Source organism: Phodopus roborovskii, unplaced genomic scaffold, assembly GCF_943737965.1.
Source record: "Phodopus roborovskii unplaced genomic scaffold, PHOROB, whole genome shotgun sequence".
NCBI lineage: Eukaryota > Metazoa > Chordata > Mammalia > Rodentia > Cricetidae > Phodopus > Phodopus roborovskii.
In genome coordinates this window covers 28,215,126-28,227,797 of record NW_026126410.1, presented here as the reverse complement: position 1 = coordinate 28,227,797, position 12,672 = coordinate 28,215,126, and positions in this window count along the sequence as shown.

The window sequence follows — 12,672 nt, the reverse complement described above, 5'->3', positions numbered from 1 at the left end:
TCCAGGTGGGTGTGTGGACCTCCACAGATATGTGGAGTGAGCACAATGAAGAAATTATGACCACCTGTTTTCATTAAATCAAGTGGCTCCAGATAGCTAAGCTGTCTTTATTTATATGGTTTTAATGTTTTGCATGAACAATTTTAGAATGAGTTTTTATTTCCTAATTTTCTAAAAATGGTTAAAATAATTACTAATTTGTTTCTTGCCTCTCTCTTTCCCCTTACATCCCCTAACTCTCCCACAGGTAGCAATTATATTTTCATCTATACCTCTGTCTTCAGAAGCATGAGCACTTTTTCATGCTACATAGAACTTTTCTACCTAGGCAAAGCTACAGGTAGAACAGTGTACCCAGTTAATAACACATGTGGATCCAACATCATGTGTGGTAATCGACAATTTTGTCTCTTACATTAATATTTACTTCTGGTAGACACTAAGTTCTCACAACCAAATCACCAGCAAAAGCTGGATTAATACATTCTATATTTTGAATAACTCTATTTCCTTTGGGGAGATTCCAGGTTGTTTTCAATTTTTTCCTGTGGGCAACATTGCCTGGAGACCTACTGTTAATAGTTGGCAGTGTTTCTCCCTTGTCCTTATGTTTACCTCTCTTAACTTCTTAGGATATTCAGTTATTAGTAATGAGGTTCTTCTGAGTTTCTGTGATTGAGCTTCATTCCCTGTTTCTTGAATATTCCCATTAACTCCTGATATCATCTATTTAATAGCATTTCTTTAAAACTCTATGCAAATATGGATAATTAAACTTCATGACCTACTGTGACTAATTCAGACCAGCAGTATGACCATCACAGAGAAAACAAGGACAACACATAGCACAAATGATTCTGGAGTAATGCCCAAAATAATACAGTGAACTATCCACATGTCCTTACCAAGTGGGCCTGGGTCTTCAAGCTTTCCACAAGGAGAGCTGTACATATTGTTCTCAGTCATTGCTCCCTGGGAAAGTCAAATGGCTCCAGCCAGAAAAGAATAACAAATTGTTTGTATACTATCTATTAGAGATATGTCAATTCTATTATATTTTTTTAATTCATACATTCTATTTCAATCATGGGAGCTGATTTTCAAATTTTGTGGGGGATTTTTCAATTCAATAGTGAAAGAGCAAATGATTTTAGAAGGTACAATTGAATTAATATTGAAATACACTAAAACTAGAACATGAGTTCACTTCACACACATTAGGATGGTTATGGTAAATAATAGCAAGTCTTAAGAGGAGGTAATTGAAACCATTAGTATGAAGCCTAGACGAATGCAGACAGGTTTATCAACCATAGAAATCAACATGAATAATACTGAAAAAGTAAAATTAGAACTACCATATGATCCAGCAAGCATGTTGTCCTAAATATATCTTCCAGATATTTACCTAAAGTAACTTAAGGACAACTCTTGAAGAAATGGTATCACACATACCCATGGCAGCATCATCCACAACAGTTAATCCATGGGAATACAATCAAATGTCCACTGATGGGTGAATGAAAAAGTGCTACATATTGACATTTAAGGGAATATCATTGAGCTTTTAAAACATGAGAAACTTCATCATATTATAGTATAGATACGTCTTGAGGACACTATGTTTCCAAATAGCCAAAATCATGAAATCAGTGGCTTGATAATTTCCAAATTTTGGGGGTAAAGAAATGTGGAGATTTTGTACAATCACTGTAGAGTTGTAGACATGTAAATAAGAAGTTCCTAAAAACCTATGGAAATCAATGTTAGTATTGAACTGTACAAAAGAATTATGAAATTAATTATTAAGGAAGGATTTTATATTATTTAAATGTAACAAGACCACTAGACTAACTTTTCTCATCTATAGATTTTTATGGTCAAGAAGTGTACATGAATAATTTTTATATCTTACTTTTAGTAAAAATGAGTACTACATCCCATAACCTTCAGGATCACCCATGTTCTTCTTAGAAATCCTAAGTGTTCTAACTGAAGACACACATTCAGAGAATCTGATTCTGTATAATGCTGGTGGTGCACCAGCCATGAGTCTGCTCCCTCTTTTTCAATTTAGCTGTCTCTGTAGTTTTCTGTAGCCTAGTCTTGACCCCTTTTATTATCACTCCTCCCTCTTTGCAACTGAATTCCAGGTGTTCAGCACAGTGTTTAGCTGTGGGTGTCTGCTTCTGTTTCCATCAGCTACTAGATGAGGGCTCTATAATGGCATATGTTAGTTATCAAAATCATTATCAGGGAAGGGCATATAAGGTTGCCTTTCCACTGTTGCTCAGATTGTTAGTTGTGGTCATCCTTGTAGGTCTGTGAACATTTCTCTAGTTTTCTCTTTAAATCTATAATGGATCCCTCTATTAAGGTATCTCTTCTATTCATCCCCCAACACAATCTTCCTGGTCCTATATGTTATCCACTCAAGGCAATCTAAGGAACCTCTGACAGTGGAACCAGGATGTATCCCTGTTGCACCAAAGGTCTTTTGGAGCATGTTCCCCATATAGCGATACTCCCTTGCCCTAGAGACAGGAAAGAGGGCCGAGACCCTACTCCAACTGACTTGACAGATTTTGATGATCCCTCCTGGAAAGCATCACGCTCCCTGTGGACTAGGGGAGGAATGGGATGGGAGGGGGGAGTCGTGAGGCATAAGAGGGAGTGAGGGAAAATGAATTTTAGATCGATATGTAAAATAAGAAAAAAATAATAAGTAAATATAACTTAAAAATTCTATGTGTTTTCCAGTGTAACTCTCTAATATGATCATATGGATAATTCAATTTATAAATGTTGTGCATATGAAAGATATGTAAACTAGACAAAAAACAAAACCTTTGAAGCAGAAGATAAACCTTTTGTTTAGAATTTATCATGCGGCTTGCTGATTATGTCATATATTGTGGGACACCATGGCTGGCTGTAGAGTCATATATTGAGACAGTGATATTCAGGTCACCAAGTGTTAAAAGTGATTCAATTCACATATCATCATGGGCTTATGCTTATGCTTATGTTGTGCTTATGCACAACAACAGAAATTAAAAACAAGAGAAACAAGGAACATTTTGCAAATCCTATACGGACTAAAATAAACAATAGACCTGTCTGTGAAAGAGGACTGGAACTTCTCAAAGAAACTTTATCTGTTACATGTGTGTACATTTGACAGCCGCTCCCAGCCCAGCAATCCCTTAAATGTGCGTTCACTGCCCAATCAGCTAATGCAACCTGGCGATCCCAGATAGGACACAGAAGGAGGAAGTGCACCAGATCTATCAAGCACTTCCAAATAAGGCTTGTTTGCAGCTAAGCTCAGACTACCTGGCATCCAGCCAGGTGCCATCTTGGAGCTGTAGCTTCCCACATATATTTTAAAACCATATTATAAACGTCAAAGGAAACTGTGTAAGATAGGTGATAAAAACCTATAGCACAGGTAGTTGAAAGGCTGAAGCAGAGAGACCACCCATTCAATATACAGATATAAAATGTCGAGAAATAACTTAAAATTTATATTTAAAAAATCGTTCAATGTGTGCAATAAACTTCAATAAAAATCTGATCATCAATTTGTTAAAGATTTCTATTAGGAACTATCAATGATACAATATTTATTTCTAAGAATTATTGTCCTTCTAATAAAGGAAGAAAAAAATGAAGGCAGTAATATCACATAGAAGAGTATTCAAAGGCTAGTATTGTGAGGGATAAAGAATCAGCTCTTGATCTATTAAAAACTCAAGTAACACTGAAGAGCATTCCAGAGTCCTTTTGTCACAGGATATGAGAACTGTCCAAGAGAAGAGTAAATACACATATGCTCATCTACATATTGTAAAAGGTTTGCCAGTATAGGCAAAAGAATCAATAGGTTTTTATTGGAAGACTAGTTTGGGTTGGCCATGAAGTTTGCTACACAGGAACAATGTATATATTTTCTTGTGTTGATAGATATATACATATATATGTACATATGAACATTTTTGAGTGTTTTTAGCCTTAAAAATCTTATATAGTCATGTTTACATGTTAATCATTTGAATTATTGAGGATGTTGAATTACAATTCAATTATTAAAGATGGAACATGACACATAAATGTAATTTTTCCAAATTTGTTTCTATTTTACTCATATTTGATAAAAGGGCAAATACTGCAAATACATTATCATACATTGTTGACCATTTTTAAAGATATAGAATCTCTGTATCCAATTTTTTAATAATGATTTAATTGGCAGACTTTCAGCAGATTATTGCAAATACTTTTCCTTACATCAATTTTCCCTTCTCTTTAATGTGGAACAAATGCTGTTCCCTGTTTGTAGTTAAATTCTCATTTAAATTTTCCTAAGGGTTTTAAAAGCAGATGGTAGCACCTGCCTAAGCTGATATGGATATTAACATTATGAAAATTCATAACAGTATTTTAAAGTTTCAGTTTAGGAGATGCATTTGAGAAAAGGAATATCAAAAGTTAATCTGTTCTGTGAATGTGTAAATAGCACATAGGTATTAAAAAGACATAGAAAAGTAGGCAATTAATAATAATGTATTTTCATTCTTAGATATCCTGTAAAGAAAAATGATATAAAAATAAAAATTCAGTTAAGTGGGTTGCAGATTAAGAAAGATTTGTTAAAACACGCAATAGGTGAGGGCATGTGGGAAGACATTAGGTGGTTAGGTGTATGTGCTAAATGGATTTTATGATCCTGACTTGTGTACACGTGAGCAATTATGCCTCACTTTGCATCCCTGTGGTGATAGACACCTGTAATTCAATCAACAGGAAGTGTTAGAGTTTTAACTAGAACTTTACATTCCATTGCAACATTTTCTCTCATAGTTAGATATCTAAATGGGATTATGTTACTAGTAGAAATTAGTTTTTTTTTTTATTTCAATTTTTCAGTTAGAAGCTTTGTGATGTGAGTTTGTGTTAATGAACATTAATATGTTCATTAATATGAGTTTGTGTTAATGAACAAAAGCACTTCCTCTAAATAGGAATAAGTAAAAAACCTAGACATTCTTTGGTTCATTAAAAGTATTCAAATAGTGGGGGAAGTTAGAATCTTTCACTACATATTAAATTTTTTATTTGGTGGAGTACTGACTTTAAAATTTTAAAGTGTGTCCTAATGATTTTCTGGATTTCTTCAGTGGTTTTTTATTTTGATTTTTGTTTTTGTTTTTGAATTTTATTTTTGTTATGTGTTGGTTTTCATCTCTGATTTTGTTAATTGGGTTATTGTCTTCTCAACCTTTTGTTATGTTAGACTCTAATTCCAGGGTCCTGATGGGCCAGTGGTAGAGCCCCGTGACACAATCACCAAAACCAGAAGATGCAACAAGCAAGAGGTGTTTATTGAACAATTGCACTCGGGTGACAGCATTCGCGGGGAAAGCTGCAAACCTCTCAAGGGGTCCAGGTTCGTTTTATAGAGAAGACCAAAATACATGCATGGGGCACAAGTATGATCTCATGTTTGAGAGACCACCCAGGTATGACCTGTTCTTATTCAAAGAGTAAACCATAGAATGACTTGGAAAGTCCCCAGACTATCCGTTGGCAAGGAGTGATCCAAACAGGGCTGTTCATCTGGAATCATTTGTTCCGGGGTTGGGGGCCTATTTCCTTGTTGTGGGCCAAGACCTGTGAGAAACTTTTTTCATAATCTGGCTTTCTCTTGGCTATAACTAGCCCTATTTAACAAGATCAGTCTAGCATATAACCACTAGCCTCATCACCATAGTAACCTTGTTCTCGTAATTCCTGATGTTTCCTGCATGTCAACATCCATTCTTTATGATTTTCTATATTCTGCTTGCAAGAATTATTCTCTTATCCCTTTCCTACATCCTTGCTCTGTAAACTAATATCTTTCAGTTAAACTTGGTAAATGTTTGTCAAGATTTTATTGAAATATCTTCATTTTTTTCATGTGGGGACTTAGTGCTATGAATTTACCTCTTATAACAGCTTTCATTGTATTTTATAAGTTTCAGGATGCTGCTTATTCATTTCATTCAATTCCCTAAATGAGAACCAAGACTTCAAATACAGGAGCCTAGGAGTGCCATTCTCATCACAATCACCACACTTGATATCATTCATTCCCAGAAGAGATTTTCACTAATGCAGTGATGTCTCCCATTTGTTTTTTGTTTTTTTTTTTTTTTTTTTTTTTTTTTTTGATATTATGCAGTTTAAACTTTCCTGCTTTGCTGAAAAATCTGCCAGAGACACTATGGCCTATGGGCTGAAGATGGAAGATTGCAGAAGAACTTCAGGTGACTGACCAGACAGTGAGTTGTCTCTGTCATTTATAGAGTTTATATATTATCCTACTGTGGTCTTTGAGGGAGTTGAAGACAAATAATTATGGTTATAGTTTTCTTAGTTAGGATTAAAAATAAGTTACATAGACTTTAGACGCACAAAGATAGGATGGATATTGGATGTCTCCTATTTGTATGTGTAGTTGAATTCTTTCTTTTTTAAAGAGCCGTCAAGCAATGGGCAAGATATAAGAAAACCATTCTTTGACTTAAATTCACGATTTCAGCTGCTTTAATATTTTGTTAATTAAAGACTGAATACTTCCACCACATGTTTGAATTCTATAAAGGTGATATCAGTATTCTCCCATTTTCACTGCCTGTTTAAACAAAAAATCAAGGAAAAACAGGGAAATCAGGTGGTTCATGTTATCACTTGAGATGACCAAAATCTCTCTCATCAATGTGCACTAAGGGTTCCTCAATGATGAGCAAGTCTTGTTTTTCACTTGTGACTGAAACAAAGAACACAAGAACACAAGAAGTAGGTGCACTTCTCTCATTTCTATCATATTTCTACAGTTGTAACTGAATCTATATATGTTATTAAATGCTAGTTTAAGTTAGTACTTTTACTTGCCCTCAACACTTTTCTCTATTAATTGGGACTATTATCTTCTGATAAATTGATTACATTTTTTCTCTTATTTGTTTTCCACTTATGACACAGTATGTATCCAAGACTTCAACATTTATGTTTTGTAACTATACTTTTCTTCTCTAAGCATCTTTATGATGTTTATGTGATGACCTTTGTTCAGTACTAATTCCACATAGTATTTACTTCCCACACAGTTCAAAGATAAAATAAGACATATTAAAAAAACAGTTGCACACATGTCAAATCATGCAGTACAAAGTGACAATATTTTTATACTTCTTGTTTATGTAAATGAAAAACATGTTTTTACTATCATTAATATTTCTTTACTATCAATATTAATATTTCTTTTCTACAAAAGAAAGTCTAATGTCAAACCACCCTAATATTCAGTGACTTCTTTTTTTTTTTTTTTTAATTTTTTTCTTCCAAATCTTTTGAGTGTTTGGCATTAGCAGAATGGCTGCATTTCAATTCACATCTGTTTTTCAGTTGTGTGCCCCATCTGCTGTCTTCAACACAGTTGAAATGGTTTTCCAAGTGCCTCTTATCCTTTTCCTATTTAGAAAAGGCTTGAAAGTGAATGCAATCAACCAGGTGAGATGACAGTTGGAAGATAAAATATTCGAAGTCATATAAGTGCTGAAATCACAAGTGATACCTTGCTAATTTCTGATTAATTTAACTAGTAAATAATTTAAATCAACTCCAATGCACGGAGGGCAGAAGGTAAATTCACTTATTCTGTTTTGGAGAGGAAACAGAAATCACATTCTGAAATATGGTCTATAATTTCTAAAAATTGTAAAATTATTCTTATATTATCTAATATTTTTCCACTTTTGATGTTGTTTTGTTCCTTTGACTCTTTGGTTAGAGACTGTCTTTGTCTGCAACAAAAGCTAGCCTAGAACTTACTTACCCAAACTGGCTCCAAAATCATGGCAGTACTCATTCTTAATTCACTCAAATTGTTGAGTTTTTACTATTATTACTCTGTTCTTTTAAACAGAGAGTGAGTAATTATTTTGTGACACATAATGGTTTAGAAAATTTATTTGAATTTTTCAAAACGGGTCAGTTTTCATTACAATTTTTTATATCTTGACATTCCAAATTATTATCACTATTTAATTAAAATGAGTCTTTTTGAATGTGAATTTTTAAATGTAAAAATACTATTCTATGTCTTTTTCCTTTATACTATAATGTAGTCATTTTCACTTATATTCATATACCTGTGATTTACCTGTATTATTAGTAATATTTTATGTTTTGATGGTTTCTTTTTTTTTTTTTTTTTTACTTTTTTAACATTTCTACATATTTTTACTCATATTGATGCAATATAATTCAGGTAAATTTTACAATTAGATACTGATAATTCCACATAAATATATACTGAATGCTGAATAAAAGGGAAAACTTGATCAGAACTCAAAATTTTCCCATTACATTTACAATACATTTAAACTCCATTAATTCAAATCTTTGCTGATGTGTACAACAAAAATTTCAATGAGAACTAAAGGACCCATTTTAAAATAAATGAAGTTAGGTATAATTCATGGATTGAAAACATGTTTGAGAGTTATTCTAAACTCAACTGGCTTCATAATACTTTCTATTTATTCAAAACTTAAATTATTTCATTTAAATATTTCATCAAAACTATTATGTAGTTTTTATGTTGGTGCAGAAGTTTAGTTTCTTGGACAGATAGATGGCTTTGGGTGTGAAGTTCTTGCTGTCTGAAACCCTAACATTCATTTGTGACATCCTACCTGCAACCCCAGCAAAGTGAACTTTTACAAGTAAATTCTAGAAACATACTGATTAGCAAGTGGATGCAGACAAACATGCTCTGGAATTAAGTGAGACTCGGTCTAAATAAAAAAGGAGGACACCCACTGAAGAAAACACCAAGTTGCAAACTCTATTCTTCAGTGTGACTAACTGACATACTCGTATGTGAACAGTCACAAACACAGATATATACATGTACAAAACTACAAACATAAACATTCTCAACACCTAAGTCTCTACTACCTTATTTTCAATTTTCTGACTTTACAACATTTAATCTGTTATGAATATAAAATATTATTTTGAACAAAATAGTTGATGTCAAATATTTTATAATAAATAGTAAATATTGTTTATTTAGTATACATGAATCAATTTGATTACTAACTATATTAATATTGAATTAATTATAATTGATAAATGACATGCATGTGTGGTTAAAGTCTAAATAGTCAATATTTTCAACAAAGAAACAAAGGAATAAATAATAATAATTAGATATGGAATAGGGTTATCATAGAACAGTAGATTATGAGCTTTTAAAGACTAATAAATGTCACTCTTGAACCCTAATTCAGTTCATTCTAAACTATTTAATTTGAATACTAAATCTGTTGTTAATCATAGTATCTCAATATAAACTCCACTAATTTTTTCACTATTCCATATTCTGCATTTATTTTATTAATTTATTCAATATATTCACCTATATTAAGATCTTTGAAAGGTTCTATAGAAGCATACTTTAGTAGTTTCCTGAGAAAATTTTGTAGAATGGCATGTTTTAATATATTCCAAGAGATAGGAAGTGTAACTATGGAGTTTAAAGAAATGTACTTTGGGAACAGAAAGGATTAAGCAATTACAACAACTATTCTGTACAAACATTGTTGTGAAGGTGACATGAAGAATACACCAAGGATTGAGTAACAAAGAATAAAGAAGATAGAGGGTTTTTTCTTTTTTTGTAGAAGTATATTCAATATATTTCAAGAAACCAAATTGGGCAAGGAACTGCAGGAACACTGGGGTTCTAAAAAATAATATGAGATATAGCCAATATTAAAATAAAATGTGAATAGTGGTTTTTAACCTCACATATTTATTGCCTGACATATTTTTTCTTACCAGCATATTTGTTTATTTTATGTATGTATTTATTTATTTACTTACTTACTAAGACACCAAGACAAGTTGTGGTATTACTTGTTACTTCTAGGATGTCTTTACAAAAATAGAGTATTTGACTTGTTCAAAAGACTATAATACCTTCATGTATAATTTTGTTAGGCTTGCAATTTCTTAAGAGAAGCAAAAGTAGAGTTCACACAATAATTAAGGAATGAATTTCATAATTTCTTTACATAGTATATATAATTCTCATTGGTCTCTCCTTCAATATAGCATATTCCAGTTTTGTGGAACAACACTGAATGTAATATCATAGCTAAGCAGACTTTGACACTATAGTACAAGAAGATTTATATTTGAAAGGAAGCACTTATCTGTTTTCAAATATTGTGCAACTTAAATAAACATGAAAGTTCAAATAAAATTTTAAAGAAGACCTTGTCCTTTCAAGTACATGCAAAAAACAATGCAAATAGTCAAAGAATAATTCCCTGAAGAAAATGAAATAGGAGAATGAAATTATGTATTGCTATATGGTTCTTCCTACACTTGCTACTGTTATTAATGTTTAGCTCAAACTAATTATCAGAGCATGTTATGAGCACCTTTAAGTTTGGCTGTAAACAGTGTCTGTGATCTTCCTCTTAGACTCAATACTACTACTGCTACTGCTTCTTTCTCTAGGAAAAGAAAAATCAATTGACATTTTACTCATTAGGGACCTGAAACTGAGCAACATCAAGCTGTGAAATGAATTGGCAATGTGCGACCCTCTTGATGAGTGTGGCTTTCTAGGTTTGTGTTTGTAATATACTTATATCAACTTTCGCTCTTGTTTCCTCCTTTCAAACCCTCCTATATACCCTTCTTTGCTAACTTTGAAATTCAAGTGCTTTTAAGCAAACACTATTCAATTACTCAGATAAGTTTATGTGTGCTTACACATCATATGTCACTGATATTTTTAAAATTCTATATTGCTAGCCGTGTGTTGGCGGCATATGCCTTTAATCCTAGCATCGGGAGGCAGAGGCAGGCAGAATTTTTCGAAGCCAACCTGGTCTACAGAACTAATACTAGGATAGGCTCCAAAGCATTACAAAAAAAGAAACCCTGTGTCAAAAAACCAAAACAAAAAATCTATATTGATTTACTGGGACAAAAACTCTCATTCCTCATGAAATTAAATTCTTGTGCTGCAGTTCCTGGGAATACAAAATACATATATAAATGAATATGACCCCATATTGGCTTATTTAAGCTTTCTTTCAGAATATTAGGACATGATTTACTATATCAACTAAATCTATTTTTTTTTTTTTTGAGACAGGGGTTCTCCGTATTGCTTTGGAGCCTGTCCTGGATCTCTGGAACTAGCTCTGTAGACCAGGCTGGACTCGAACTTACAAAGATCCACCTGCCTCTGCCTCCCGAGTTCTGGGATTAAAAGCGTGTGCCACCAATGCCCAGCTAAATCTATTTTACATGCCAGTGCAAATGAACATAAATTAGTACTCATGATTGAAGGCTACTAATACATTTTATTGATCTAAATACACTTAAATATGTTTTCCATTCTGTTTACAAAGACATTAACCAACACATTTCTATAGGTGAAGAAGTAATGAATAGTTTTAGTTAATATATTAAAAGAAAGTTAAGGTAAATTTTAACAACAAAATGACAAATAATTAGCTAATTTTTATGACTCTTTTACAGTAACTTTACAATAGTCCTGGAAATCATGAATTCATTACATGCTGTAATATTTACTGTTTTTTCTATTGTCATGTGTATCCACCTGTGTATGCACGAGTATTTGTATCTGTGTATATGTGTGTATATTTGGGTGTGTATGTTGACCTTAATGAAACTTTGAAATTTAACTAATTCTATCTTTTCAACACATTCTCAACAAAAAGTTCTCAAGTACTTTAAGCTATGTCTTCATGGATAGTCTCATAGTGATTAATAAGTGTTTTCTCTGTGGAAAAAAATTAAATAGTATCTTTTTCCTTTGCAATTAGGTATATAATATATATTCTGAACATGTTTTTAAATTTCAGACTCTATACAATTTTCTAGTATTTTATTTTGAGTTGTTACTAAATGAATGGGTTTTTAAAAATGGTTTATTTGTTCTGTTTTGAGGAAGAAACTTCCAACTATTTTTATTTACAGGAATGCAAAATGACCATAAAAATTGTGTGGCTGAATATCATATTCAAATAAAGAAATTTGCTGCACATATTGTACGAAACTAATAATAGTAAGAGTTGTTTAAATTATTTACCTTAAAAAGAAAATATTACAATAATGGATGAGGTGATTGAAAGTAAAAATAACTTTATAATTATGTAGATAAAATTAAACAGGTACAATAAATATGAGGAATGAAATAAATATTAGAAATTAAAGGCGATGAGAAATAACTTTAACTCATGGCCAATGAAAGAACGAGAATGTATCATTAGTCTAAATCATCAATCTTGTTTAAAGAAATATTTAAGCTTGTATAAAAGCCTACACAAGCTTAGCATTGTAAATTCATAACATACTCTCTTAAAATTCATTACTCCATTGTAAATTAGTAAAGACAAATTGTCACCAACACAAAGGCACAGGCAAAATATGCATGTTACTTGAGAAGAATAAAAATGACTAAATTCTTGAAAATGAATATACTTAAAAGATTCTATCTGGTCCCCACTCCCCCGCCCGAACTCCCTGGGTTGGCCCCTGATCCTGCTGCTCCTGTCTGCTGTCCCCATCGAG